The sequence below is a fragment of the Strix aluco genome, chromosome 9 (assembly GCF_031877795.1).
Source record: "Strix aluco isolate bStrAlu1 chromosome 9, bStrAlu1.hap1, whole genome shotgun sequence".
NCBI classification, from domain to species: domain Eukaryota; kingdom Metazoa; phylum Chordata; class Aves; order Strigiformes; family Strigidae; genus Strix; species Strix aluco.
This window is the reverse complement of record NC_133939.1, coordinates 8,102,929-8,117,965: the sequence shown is the minus strand read 5'-3', so window position 1 is coordinate 8,117,965 and position 15,037 is coordinate 8,102,929.

The following is a 15,037-nucleotide window of genomic DNA, read 5'->3' as shown; positions in this document are numbered from 1 at the left end:
ATGTCTCTGTCTCTATTTGTGGTTGATCACCAGGAGGAACAGCTGATCCTGTAGCTCAGTTTATCCCACAACCTGCCTTCACCAGCCCGAGCATTAGATTTGTCTTCATCGGCCTCTGTGTTTGCTCCAGCATCTACACCATGAACAGCCCCAGGGGTGATGAGAAAAGGGAGAGCCAAAAGCTCTGATGGTGATAGGTGGAGAGGAACAGCTGAAATGAAGCTTTTCTGTAGAGGAAGTGACCATAAGTACTGCCTGTGGGTTGCTGGTGAGGCTGAGAGGCCAGGGCCAGAAAGCTGCTGCGGCAGTACAGAGGTCTGACCCCAGGCCATGGCTTTTTCACTGGTGTTTAGTGTCCTCTGAAAGGACCCTACAGCTTGAGGGAGGCACCAGCAAACCTTGGCTGTGCACCAGGGCTAAGAGTGTCCCAGCAGAGAAGTGTTCTTTCAATGCTGGAGGAGCTAAATATGCTGCTTGGGAGAGCAGGTGAACTTGATTTCTCTCTTTGAGCCCTGACATGTTTAGCTTTGAAGTGATCTAGTATTTGTTGAGAAACGTGTCTCAGTTTCCACAGAGAAATCAGTTGGGGATGCTCTCGTAGGACTCCTGAGACCAGGTCAGCAGGGTGGGTATTTTCTGTGTCAGTGGTCCTGAGAGTGGTGAAATTTGAAACTGGTGAAATGTGAATGAACCTAAAGGAAACTAAACTCTTTTTCCCAAATCTTTTACGTTCTGACCTAAGGCCCAGGCAATTCATTCCTATGTCCCTATGTCCTTATTCTGCTATCTCCCAAGCTGCAGCACCGACAGCAACAACTTGGTGGAGATCTGTCTCTTGTGTTGCAGCTTTTGTGCTTCTAGTTGTTCTCCAACTCTGCACACCAGGCGTTCAAGTGGGGCTCATGCGCCCTGGCTGAGAGCCTTACATACCACATCACAGTGTATGCCTCTTTCCAGCCTAATGACTGAGTCATTTTGACACTTCTAAGGTATTTTTATATTTTTTTTCCTACTCAAATCATTAGCTACACTGATCTTCAACTCATAATTACCTTTGAAAGACTTGAGACAGCATTTTCGTAAATCAACTATTTCCCAACAGGTCATACAAACCTCCAAACCATAAGACACCCCCGCTCCCCTGACATGATGCGACAGGCACTTCAGCTGTAATTTTGCAAGGTGGGAAAAAAAAAGTTACTGAAGATGATCAAGGAGATCTCATTTTATTTTTCACAGTGCCAAAGTGCACGTATAACTCTAGGAGTAACTGCATAACTAGACCTCCTTTCCAAAAGGTACTCATACACACTCTTCCTCAGCCAGTGTCCTTCTGGGGTGCACCCTATGGTGACCAGGAGACCACACATGGCTCACTGGTCCATTCCTTCTTAATGGGAAAAGTCAGTTTTCCTTGCTTTGTTTCTGGGGCCTGTGTAATGGCCCAGAGTGTGTCTGTGAGAAATTGTTAGGCATATTTACAGCAGCTCTCATGGCAGGGAGGGAAGTTCACTGAATGTCATTACGAGAAAAAAAATGAACTGAAGAAGAACATAAGAGTCGTTTTAGGCAAGAGAAAAAGTTCATCTATTTCAGCATCCTTAGGCTGAAGCCAGCAAGTGGATGTTTAGGGGAAGAGCATAAGAAACTGCATTCCCGTTGCTGATGATGCTTTCAGTAATAAGCAGTTTAGAAAATAAGGAACGCTTGATCATAAAGCCTCCCTTAGGTTCCAGACTTTCCTCTTCCCATATCCCACAGTGTTTTTCTGCTGAGGCCTTACAGATATGTGCCATGCATTGAACATGATCTGCATGTGTCTATTTAGCAGACAATTCTAGCGTCTTTATGCCGAAAATACCAAAATGTTTTATCCATGTACCTTTAGTATTTTAGGGAACCAGTTGGATATCAATGAACTGTATTACCTAGCAACTGCTGCTCCAGGAACATTTCTTAAAAAGAAAACCCAAACAAGTTGTGTGATACTACAACTTAAATTTTCCAGTGTTTAGTAGAGGTAGTTTGTTTGTTACAATTGCTTAACAGAAAAAGCAGGTAAGTTGCTGAATCATGGTTTCTGATCTTCCTAAGGTAGCAGGAACTGAAAGACAGAAAACCTCTGAGTTTAGATAATTAGCGTGAGGAGATGAATTAGTTATAAATGCACTGACAGCAGTCAGAATTTGGCAACATTACTTTTCCCTGAATTTATATTGATAGCATATTCCTCAAAGAAAATATTTTTCCAAAATGATACATTTCCAAAAGACTTATTTGGCAGGAAAAAAGGGAAACTTTTTAAAAATAATTTTTTCTTGGAATTCATTTTGCTTTCTCTGTGTTCAGCTCTATTACTTCATTAGGCAAACTGTGTACCATTATTGTGGCAAATGTCATCTCATGGTCTACTATAATATTAACAGGCCAGCAGCAATGCATATGTTTATTATATCATGGCATACTAGTATGATTTAACTTTGCTGTCACCAGAGGTAGAGTGCACAGAGGATTTGGCTGTTAATGAAAATCACTTTTCTTGTTATAGGCATAGCTGGACGTGTCAGTTTGGTGCTTCACTAGCCTTACAACCTGTTAGCTCTGCGAGCATTGTGCTGATGAGGTGTGGTATTTGCTGTGCCTAACCATACCACTTTTAGGGTGATTTGTGTGTCTACACAGGACATTGCCATGCACCATGGCAGGCTTGTCTGTTTGACGCTCTCAAGTGTGGGGTTTTCCATCCTCTCTGAAATGTAACTCTTCTGGTGTCATCCTGGTGGTGTACGGGGGGTCTGTTATCTTTTCCATTTTACATGTGGGGAATTGAAGCAGAGATAAGCCAAAGGACTTTCTAAAGGTGATACAAGACACCAGCAGTGGAATGTGGTTTCCCAAATTCAGATGCCTCCCTCCCAGTACCAACATGCTATTTTTAGCCAGTTCCTTCCTGGGGCCCAGCTCCCTGTCTGCAACCCAGGAGAGACAGCATTGCATCAGTCAGGTCTGGATGTTCACACCCCTTCTAGAAGTCCCACATTCTTCAGAAATAATTTGTATGTCTGCCCTTTCATATTCAGAATTAACTGTTCTCAGCTGGTAAGTGTTGAAACTATGTAGTAACATGCAAAAGGAGTAATAAAGAATATGATGATGTGTATTTCATGTAACTTTCCATATATATGTGATCACTTAATTTGAATCTTTCAGTCTTTCTGTTTAATTTCCATAACATTTTAGTTAGGGTGAGGCTGTGTACATGTGATAAAAACATAGTGTCTCTGCAGGTATGCTCTGTGCAGATTTCAGCAAGAATTAAGAGAATATCTTTCTCTCCCTCTTTTTTCTGTAAATGAACTCAGGAAGAGGTGGCCTTCAAGCAGATCTTGTGCTGTTGTGTGTTGGTGGTATGGTGTTTGCGGAAGCACTTACCATTTAGTCACCTAAATTATGGAAATTTGCTGAGCACTCCTAATTCATCATTTCTTTTTCCATTATTATTCCTTTTAAGATGATTCAGCTTAGAGAAAGAATTTGTACTGCTAAATATTTGGTTTCTTTGGCCAAGTATCTCTTGTGCATTTAGCAGAAGGATTTCTTCTTTTTTTTTCACCTTGCCTTGCCAGCACAATTTTTCTTACAACAAGTACGGGTGTTGAAACACCAGTTTGGTTACGCTAAAGCCTATTGCAGTGATGCTGGTGGTTTTTAGATTACTGTTAAGCAGTGATGTTGAGCATTTGCTTGCTTCTATGTGAAACGTGCGTGCAGCATCCCACGTCTCCCAGCCATAGAAAATAGTCTGCACATTTTTGTTTGCTTTTCACACATTTGTAATTTGCTTACCTTTGACACAGTATTTTTTACGTTTTTTTTTTTTTTTTCTGGGGAGATGTTATTTATAGTTTGCTAACAGTGAGAAATTTATGCAGAAGGAAGTTCATTCCCTCATTCCTTTCATGTTCAGATGAAAGGAAGAGGAAGACTTGTGATAGCTTTGTGTCCCCTGTCACTGTTACCTTTTGGCATTAGGTACCTTTGCAAGACCTAGCTTCTGAACTGCTCTCTCTTCTCAGAAGAGCTACTGTGCAATAACTACATTTGGGTACAGAAAGGGAACTCCGAATTTCCAGCCCTATTTTTAACACCAATCCCTTTAAAAGCCATTGACTGATAGAATAGACAATTTCAGTTGGAAGGGACCTGCGATGATCATCTAGTCCAACTGCCTGACCACTTCAGGGCTGACAAGTTAAAGCACGTTGTTCAGGGCACTGTCCAAATGCCTCTTAAACACTGACAAGCTTGGAGCATCGACCACCTCTCTAGGAAGCCTGTTCCAGTGTTTGACCACCCTCTCAGTAAAGAAATCCTCCCTAATGTCCAGTCTAAACCTCCCCTGGGGCAGCTTTGAACCATTCCCATGTGTCTGGGGATCCCAGGGAGAAGAGACCAGCACCTCCCTCTCCACTTCCCCTCCTCACAAAGCTGCAGAGAGTGATGAGGTCACCCCTCACCCTCCTTCTCTCCAAACTAGACAAGCCCAAAGTCCTTAGCCACTCCTCGTAGAACATTCCTCCCAGCCCTTTCACCAGCTTTGGTGCCCTCCTCTGGATGCATTCAAGGACCTTCACATCCTTCTTAAATTGTTGGGCCCAGAACTGCACACAGTATTCAAGGTAAGGTGTCACCAATGCTGAATACAGCAGAATAATCATCTCTTTTGACCATCTGTTTATACTGTTTGATGCACTCCAGGATGTGGTTTGACCTCTTGGCTACCAGTGACCTCATGGACATCTTTCCATTGCCTGGCATCGAGGCTGAAGGCTCATGGGATGAGGCAGAGAGGGGCTCTTCTGTGGGACAGCTGGGACCGGAGCCAGGGACCCTGGCAAATGTCTTGGCTGGGACTTTGAAAGGCAGTTTGAGCAGTGGTTGTTACCTTGTTCCTGTCCTGCAGGCTGCCACCAGTGCTTGTTGTAAACCAAAGCAGCAAACGAAAGTGCCTGAAGAAGCTGGTCAACCAGCAGTCCTATGGTTCAACAATATGAATAATCCCCTCAGTGTTGGTTTACCTGTAAAATGAGAAATGTGCGAGGTTTAGTGTTTGCGGGGTGATACGTACAGAATAGTTTTGCTTTTACGTTGTCCTTAGGAAAGCATTTGTTGAACCACGTTCAGAACATAACTGACAGACATGAAAGTATGTTCAGAAAAGCACTCAGCAAGTGGCGTGTTTAATCCTCTGAGCACTTCATACTGCAGAGTCTGGGGTTCAAGCATTGTCTCAAACCTCTAAAATAACCTGATTCAAGGGAAGTAGTTCTTCCTAATACCCGTTATTTTGCATCTTTGAATTGTTCCATTGAATCCTACTAAGTTAGAATCATAAAATTGTTTGGGTTGGAAGGAACCACTAAGTTCATGGCTTTGAGACAAGAAGAAATGTAATTTAATAGAATAGGTTGGTTTTTTGTGTTTGTTTCTTTTTGTGGTGGTTTGGTGTTTTTTTTTTTTTACACTGTGGAAGTGGTGGCTTTTGATCACATTTGCAAGTAAAGGCTTTCCATATTATTGCTTATGTTGATATTTCCATTATGCTTTCTTGCACTCCTAATTGTTCAGTCAAATTTAGGGTCATTTTTTACTATTTGTTCTCTTTAAGATAGCTTGCTGTCTGCCTGCACATACTTGTGTGGAGAGACAGGACACAATGGGAGGGAGAGGAAAGATGGAGGAAAGGAGTATGATGGCCTTTCACCTTTTCACAGGGATTCAACTGAAATTGTGAGGGATGTTGTGTCCTTATGGGCTTTCTTTACATGTTTTTCCATGTCTCCTCAATGCAGGTGTGTGCAGGGTGTTCCTGCTCTGCAGAACTAGGGAAGGGAGAGGCTCATTCCACCTGTACTCTAAGGTAGCCTTATATCTATATGTAACTATATGCTACAGTATGTATGCATAGTTAGATACGTAGTCCCTATAGAAAGGGGCCCACATGGTACCACAGCCTGGGTTTCAACCAAATGAAGGGAGACCCCCTGCTCCTGCCCTCTCCTTCATGGCATCTCCTCCCTCCACTTTCCACTGGCCATCTCTTGCTTTCCTCAGAGGGTTGGTATGCAAGGGCTGAGGCTGCACTGTTCTGTACCTTTTCTTTTTTTTCCTGCAACTTCAGTGAAAGGTCTAAAGGGCTTTTAGTGGACAGCATTTGCTGTGAGTTTAAAAATGTCTGTCTTCCTGCCTGAAAATGGAGATTATTTAACTGTAATTTTGTACCATGATATGTGTACACTTCAGGCTTCTCACACTTACTAATTCTTAGTGAAATCAAATACATATGAATAAATATAACACTGATGAAGTTGTCACAAGCATTTATCAGGCCACATCCTTTTCCTGTTGTTTTCCTAGTAAGCAGTTCTAAAGTCAAGTATTTAAACATTTTAGCATAAAATTTCTTTGGTCTTGAGCATTTCTTTGTAAATAACCACAACCACTGAAGAAAAACTAACAAGGGCTATACCTTTGTTGCTGATTTAGCAGTCAGACTTGTGATCTGAATTAAGGGGGGAGGGGGAGAAAGTGTTGGAATATCTTTTTCTTCAACTACAGTTTGTTGGGGTTTTTTAATATTCCTACCATAATTCAGTTTTTGCAGAGCTGATGCTTGGTTCATGTTTTGCAGTGTTGACACCTGGTTCTCTGAGTAAATTATTCTAGGATCCAGAACATTGTTTCTTCTATTCCTTCTGTATCTCATAAACTTGTGAAAAGTTTGGTCAAATTTGAGATCAAGATGAGTCCAAGCTTCTAAAACTGCAGTTTAATAGTAGTACATAGCCTGCCACATTTCAGGCAAATCTCTTCCAGGAAGTATAAATAGTGGTTTAAAATTTGTTCCTCTTAAGTAGAAAGAGAGTAACAATCCTAAAGTAACTATTTGTTGTGCTTTCTTTCTTCCTCTTTTAACCTGATCTGGCTCGTCAAACTAAGAAATATTGACCGTTTCTGTGTAGAAGAATTCTTGTTTATGATTCTGGATTGAGGAGATGATACATGTTTGGAGGAAAACTCATGCATGCTAATGTAATTGTAATTCCTCCCCCAACAAATGGACACACTATGTAATTGTGGCTTAGCTCTCTTCTGCTCAATAGCACTTTCCACACCAATGGCCAAGTGTCCCCTGGTAGAGGAAGCTGTTACTCAGCAGGACAGAGATTTACAGCCTGGTCCTAACAACACAGAAGCAACAGGCTAGGAAAAAAAGAGGTACGTGATGCTGTGGTAAAATGATTTGTATTTGTTAACTTGGTGATAGTTATACCATGACATTTCTTTTTGTACATACTGGAACCACAGAGCGAATGTGAGTGCTGGGTTTTGTTTTGCATTCAGCTGAGTTTTCACAGCCAGGTTGTGCGTTGCTGCGGTGTGCAGGCATGGAGGAAGCACAGCTTGCTTTTAGCCCCGCTCCAGCTTGTAGGGGGTCCAAGGACCAGTTGCTGCCCAACAGAAGGGCAGGAAAAGCAGGTAGACCCCCAGCGCTGGCTCTGAGGGAGCATAAATATTGCCACCTTGCACCTTCCTCCCGGTGGGCCATGGTCGGAGATGGGTGATCTCCTCTTCAGAAATCTCTCTGCCTGTGGTAAAGCGCTGTGTTTTAAGGTGTTTTCATTATAAGGGTTTTCATTTCATTTTGGATGGGTCTGTCTCCCTTACCAAGGTATGGAAGTCACCTGGGCTGCATCATGTTGCTGAAGGTGAACCTGGGTGAGTGATTGAGAAGGGTCTTGGTGCTGTGCAGTGAATCTCCCAGCAAGAAGGAAACCTAGGCAGGGTTTTCATGTTCATGTTGTTTCATGTTGCATGCCAGTCATTTCACTACCCCAGTTCTTCACTTTTTACTTAGCACCATGTTCTCCACCCCCAGGATTACACAAGATCTTCAGGTCTCCCAGCTCACAGAAATGAGAAGAATGGTGACTCAATCCCACACTTTTCAATGTACAGGAAAAAGCAGCCTTTTCTCACTGCTGAGGGAAATCTGGGGCAGATTCTCTGAAGAGTCCCAGCTGTGGCTTTCTAGCACATATCAAGTCTGGGGTAAGAGCTCTGCGGACATGTGACTCCCTGAATGGGCACCACAAGGTGGAAGAAGGCAGAGGATGCCTGCAGGGCAGGACGAGGGGGATGGCTGCTTGGGGTGATCACCATGCGTGCTGGAGGGATGGCTTTCCTTTTCCCGGGCCCGGGGGGATAACTTCCTACCTTAGATGGAGGTTAGAGGACAAGCAAAGTGGAAAATTTGGTAAGGAACCTTATTCAATTTAAGCAACTGAGCCACAAACCCGTTTGGAGAACTGAAATGTAAGGTTAAGGAGGCAAATGTGCAAGGCTCAGGAATGGAAGAAGGTTTGCATTTCAGCTGAGGCCATGCCCAGGGACAGAAAAGTGTTGCACAGAATGTTAAAATTTGGAGTAATTGGTATTACCTTAGGACCTGGAGGAGAATTATGATGTATTTGGTACTCTAGATGGCACAGACACTTAAATTAAAGAAATTTTGGTTGAAGAGCATAGCTAGCCCAGCATTTGTCCCATAGGAAACTCTGCACTTGCTGAGAGACTGAAAGTGCTCCTGGGATCACTCTACAAGTGTGTGTTGGTAGCTCGGCTGCCTGTGGTAATGGGGAACAGACAGTGGTTTATTTATACTGTTTTATAATATATGTATTTTTCTGACTTACTGACCTTTGCAAAGGAATTGGTCTGAAGCTGTGTGCGGGGTCTTGTCATGCTGCGAGTGTGCGTTACACGCTCTGTCCTTTAGGGACCAGCTTTCAACATGTCCCAACTTTAGTGCTGCTCTCTAGGCTGTGCTTGTGTTAAAGAAGTGTGCAAGCACATCACAGAAAAAGAGTGTAGTTAAAATCTTTAATAATTTGAAAAAATTTCAATACCTTATGATTCAACCCCATGCATTGCTACAGGCTTGGGGAGGTGTGGCTAGAGCTGTCTGGAAGAAAAGGATCTGGGCGTTCTAATTGACAAGCAGCTGAACGTGAGCCAGCAGTGTGCCCAGGTGGCCAAGAAAGCCAAAGGCATCCTGGCTTGTATCAGAAATAGTATGACCAGCAGAAGTAGGGAGGTGATAGTCCCCCTGTACTCTGCACTGGTGAGGCCACACCTGGAGTATTGTGTCCAGTTTGGGCACCTCAATATGAGAGGGATATCGAGGTGCTGGAGCGAGTGCAGAGGAGGGCAACGAAGCTGGTGAAGGGCCTGGAGAACAAATCCTATGAGGAGCGATTGAAGGAGCTGGGACTGTTTAGTTTGAGGAGAAGGCTAAGGGGAGACCTCATCACTCTCTACAATTACCTGAAAGGACATTGTAGAGAGGCTGGTGCTGGTCTCTTCTCACAGGTAATTAGTGACAGAACAAGGGGGAACGGCTTTAAACTGCAACAGGGGAGGTTCAGACTGGACATTAGGAAAAAATTTTTCACAGAAAGAGTGGTCAGACAGTGGAATAGCTGCCCAGGGAGGTGGTGGAGTCACCATCCCTGGATGTGTTTAAGGGTCGTTTAGATGGGATGTTGGGGGATGTGGTGTAGGGGAGAACTTTGTAGAGACAGGCTGATGGTTGGACTCGATGATCCCAAGGGTCTTTTCCAACCAACCTGAATGATTCTATGGCAGCCTGCTGTTAAAGAGGTTTCTGGCCACAGGATTGAGTCACGGATGGCATCACCTGTGTGTGAAGCACTAGCAGGCATGTTTAAAAGGACCACGGCTCAGCTGTGAGTGTCACTGTCATGGCTCTGAGTGCACCAAGGGGCTCTGCAACCTCTTCCTCTTTTCCAAACCTCTTCTTCAAACGGGGCTTTGCAGTGCCTGAGATGAGCTGTAGCCAAAATCAGGCTGCTGTGGAGGAGCAACATGAGGCAGTGCTGGGGAACACTTGTACCCAGCCTCCTGTTTTGCTGGTGCTGCCCTAAGTGCTGGGCACAGCCCCGGCCCTGGCCTGGCTGTATCCCTGCAGACCTGCCGGTGCACCAGGGCTCAGGAGGAGCCTGGCTGCCCACGGCTGCCCACTCTGCTCACCTGGCACAGGCACAGCAGGACGCACCCTATGGGGAGGGTATGGCCACTTGATGCTCCCAGGTGGTGCCCCACTGCTCCTGACAGCCTGCCAGAAAGGAAACAACTTCCCCATTTAATGATGATGCCTAAAATTTGGCTGTGACTTCATGTCCAGCTAGATTAAAAAGCTGAGTGACACCTTTGATCTCGGCAGGTGATGTCTGTACATCTTTGGGCTAGTCATTTGGTTCCTGACTTCTAGTTAGAGTAAGAAAAAGCAAAAAGCCCAACCCTGTAGACACTGGCTCTTAAAAAATATAATTAAAAAACCCAACTATTTAACAAATACTTTAGAAATTACAATAGTCTGAAATTATTTTGAAGCTCAGGTGCCTCCTGCTAGTGTGTCCCTGATCTTTAGGCATTTACAGATCTCACTGAAGCTCATAGGTGTGCTCTCCACCTTCCAGTCAAAAAAATTGAGGGAACAGCTGACTGTTCCTTTTTTAGTGACGACTGAAAGCCAGGGACCTGAAGACTAGACATCATTAGATGGCGAGTCCCTGGTGCAGATGCTGACTCTGGCATTGACAGAGGTTGGTGATGGACAGCCATACTGAGCTCTAATTCATTTTAAAAAACATTTGGAGTTGGCATTGAAAAGGGTTTCTATCAGTGGGTAGACTAGGTGCAAACAGGATAAAAGATTTATCTGGTCACACCTCTTGATTTGTACAGGGGTCAAATTGTAGGAAGAATGCAGCAGGAAGTCAAGAGGCAGCAACTTAAAAGCAGGAGACAGAAAAAACCAACCATGGCTGCATGATCAAGGGCAGAAAGCTGGAGGCAAGATGCAGCTAAAGGCTGAAAGTAAGGAAATGTCTCCTTGCTATTTCCCACCTACTAGATGCTGAGAGACAGAGCATGATGTATGGTCTCTCTTAAAAAAATTACATGTTAAATCTCGTCAGCTTTTCATAGGGGAGAATTCTCACACACTGGTTTGCTGAAGTCAGGTCTAAGGTGGTGATAGAGAATTCTGTTGTAAAGATCAACTTGAACACCTTTTTTACATAATAGACCTTGTACTTGGTGCAGTTAGGAGATACCAGAATGTTTTTATTTGGTGGTAGGACTTTTTTGCTTCTCTTTTTCTCCTGTCTGCAGTATTGAGCCAACACATGGGCAATTCCCACTGAGTCTGAAACCTGCAAGTGATGACACATGAAGCATTAGGCTGTGCTCTAAATGAATAGTGGTGTAACACAGAGCAGGCGTTTGCTTTCCAGCATGAGCGTGGAAAGGGAGAATGTGCTTGTTCTCACCCGCTGTCAGCATCCTTACTGGTGAGGCTCTGGCTGTAGCATCAGCTTCGGTCCCTTCTTATGTTTGTGTGTTGCCAGAAAACACCAGTGAAATGGACTTTTACAAAGTTTAGCCAGCACAGAATTTGTTTGACAGGGATGGATAAATAAGAAATGATGCAGCTGAATTCCCCAAGCTGAATTTCCAGCACTGGAAGTCAAAACAGGAGAAAGAACAGATTTTGCTATGTAAACTGGGCAAATGTGGTTTAGATTCATTTAAAGAACTGTGTGACTCAAAACGAATCATGCAGCCTACTTTTAAGAAAAAGATTTAATTCTTAGGATGTCTTTGTGTTTCTACTACAAAAGTCTAAAGAGAAACAGGTTTTGCAGGTGATAACTTTCTGTAATAACATTACTATCTTTATTGAGTTTAGTTCTTATATAAAAAAAAAACCTAAAAATCACACTTGCTGCAGTTTGGATTCTGGTATTTTAACCAGTCAAGTGATCTCCTATAGTTTCAAGCCAATCATGTCACAGGGCCCTGCTTTGCAGTGTGATCTCAGTAAATTAGGAGGTGAGAGCTGGAGATACACAGAGTCCTCTGTACTGGAACTGCAATGTGTTGGGCATGCTTGAGAAGATACAGTGCAGTGGAAAAAGAGGGACAGAGATTTGCAAGAATTCAGTGCAGTTATTTTGATGACTTTACACTTTCAGTGTTTTTTTTCAACTGCTGTAGGAACTGGGAGTGAATCTTGCTTTCACTGGACTGGCTTTGGAAATGACTTGGTGCAAGATTCAAAGCTGAGGTATTAGGATCTTTTAAAAGAAATGGCATATTCCACATGCATTGATATGATTCTAGGAAATACTGAGGGAAAATTCCCCAGCCAACATAAACTTGAGCAAAGAGGAGACAAATCATAGTTATGTTTACTCAGTAAATAAACAGATCAAAGGTTTCAGAGAAACACTGGAATCTTCATTTTTTCCAGTAACACGAGGCAATTAGTAGATTTAGTACCGATACTAATGACTGTTTGAACTCTTATTAATCTACAAGGGCAGTCATGCATGGTCTCCTTTCCAGAGCTTAGATAGCTTCTGGCATGATTATTGGCTGCATCTTTTTCAGTAATGAGTTGATTGAGGTGGCAGAGATGCTTAATAAGCAGCTGTATGGTTTCATCTGCAGGGTACAGATATACAAGTATCTAACAGATATGGAGTACACAGGTGATCTGAGAGCCCAGATGTCCTAGAAGCCTTCTGTCCTTGGGGAGGATGGACTGGCTCTTGTTGAGGGCAATCCAGATGTTAAAAAGTTGAATTGCTCACTGGAGATGCCAGAAGGTCTTCAGTGACTGTTGAGGGAGCCTCAGTAGTTTCTTTATTTGACATTGCAGTAGGGTGCTTCGCTTGAGGTGAGAGCAGTTGCTTCACTCAAGGAACAATGTGGCATATTTAGAGTGTGGTAAAATGCAGCTAGGAAATAGAGCTGCTGAGAGGACCTCTAGGAAACTAGAAAGTGACACTGAGCCATGGCACTGCTGTGGGGGACCAAAATGAAACCGTAGTTTCACTTCAGCACACTGTCCAAAAGATTAAAAAAAAATATACATATATTTAATACATACATACATATATATGTATAGCTTATATGACTGGACAACCTTCAGCCTTTCTCTGCTCTCTGGTAGCTTTAACTGGAATGTCTCATGTGTATACTCAAAGCTCCAGTTTTTAAAAGGAGAACAGTATTTTTCCTGTGTGATCTTGATGTGGCGGTCATATATATCAGTGCTGCTGTTTGCAGTTTCCAGAACTGCAACAGGACTTTACCCATGCACTGAATTAGGTAAATGCAGTCTTGGTTGGAATGAAGATTAACTGTGGAACCACATCTCTCACTTACTTACAAGTCTAGTTTGCCTGGTGTCAGGAAATATGAAAAAGAAAGCGGTAGACTAGGGCTCTAAAACTGAACAAAAAAACCAGTTTGCCCCTTATTCTTTTAACATAGAAATCTGCCTGTCCTTGAAGCTGTTGTGCGTCAGTAAGTGGGGGAAAACCAACTGGTTTTTCAAACCTCCCACAAACATAATGGCTCACAAGCAGCAGCCTGCCCTTGGCAGCACTTCTGGGCACCAGCTGGGTGCCATGGTGCAGGCTGCGAAGGGGCTGCCGTGGTGGCAGTGTCCATCAGCCCAGATAGGATCTCTCATGCCTGCGGGATGCCCCTCTCCCCACGGGAAGCTGGCCACTGCATGTGCGTCCAGGGCTGGGGCCCAGAACACTGGCTCATAAGATGACTTGCAGAAGTGACAAGCTGGAGTGAGAAGATAAATGGCAGGACGTGGCTGTTTTGAAACACCTGCATCTCGGGCAAGCTTTGAGGCTTGCCACGAAGTCTGCAAGTGCGCCTTGCCTCCACACAGCCCTGCCTCTCGTGGTTTGAGTAAGCACTGTGACCTTCAGTACAGGCAGCGTGTATAAAAGCAACTGGATATGGTGGGGAGGAGGTGCCAGATGCTGGGTGAGGTTTTTTTTGGAGTGAAGTGTGTCAGACAGTGTAGATGACATCTGGGTGCCCCAGAGCAGATTTACTGCTGGTCTTTTCAACTTGGGTGCGTTCAGCGTGCATGAGTTCGCTACTGAGAGGATGAGTCCTCAGCTTGGAGCAATGGGTACTGGGGAAAACAGTGCCATCCCTATGACCTGTTGGTGAAGCAAAAATGGCAGCAATTTTAAAAATAAGTAAATTAGGAATCCATGGTTCCAGCATGAATTTGGCTCTGGTGATCCCTCTGTCATGCAGTGTTGTGCAGTGAGTGCTGCTGACATTTATTTTATAGATATTTAACGTGAAGTAAATGAGAGCAAAATTTCTGACAGGGCCAAAGGCAATGAACTGTGCCACTCAAGGGACACAGAATCGCCTCGCAGGACCTGAGCTACACTGGGTGCTCAGCTGCTGCCTGTCTGGTTCACCCTTTTTGCTTCCCATGTTTCCGGCACTAGATGGAGAGCAGTCTGTGCAGCGGAGGATTGTGTGTCTTGTCTTTAGTCATTCTGACTTCCTCAGATGAAAGACACTATATAAATATGACTATTCTTAGTCTGGTGAGGTATGCTTCAGTGCTAACACTGCTTTAGTCTGTGCATTGGTCTGATGTTAAAAAGATAAACAAAAGATTGCATGTGTGAACTTGACACGTCCATGCTGAAGGGGCAAGTTTTCCCTCTCTGGAGCTTTCCAGCTAACATTGAGGTAGCAGAACTGCAAAAGCTCATCACACAGCAATATTTGTGGCAAGCAGTTCCTAGGAGTGATATTCCAATGCGGATAGCATTCTTGCTAACAGAAACTCAATTACATGTTTAGAAGCAGCACAGGATCCCTCACCTAATATTCTCCATAGACTAATGTTTCCTAAATTTAAAAAAATAGGTGGTTTTTGTTTTTTTCTCTCTCCCACACACCTTTACAGGAGAAATAGTTTTAGCTGTTTACAAAAGCAGACACTGTAGCTGAAGGAAGCCCTAGCCTATGCAGACCCATCTCACCATCCATCCCCATGACAGTGGCCACCTCTGCTGAGTAGCAAGATGGGCACCACATGATGTGCCCA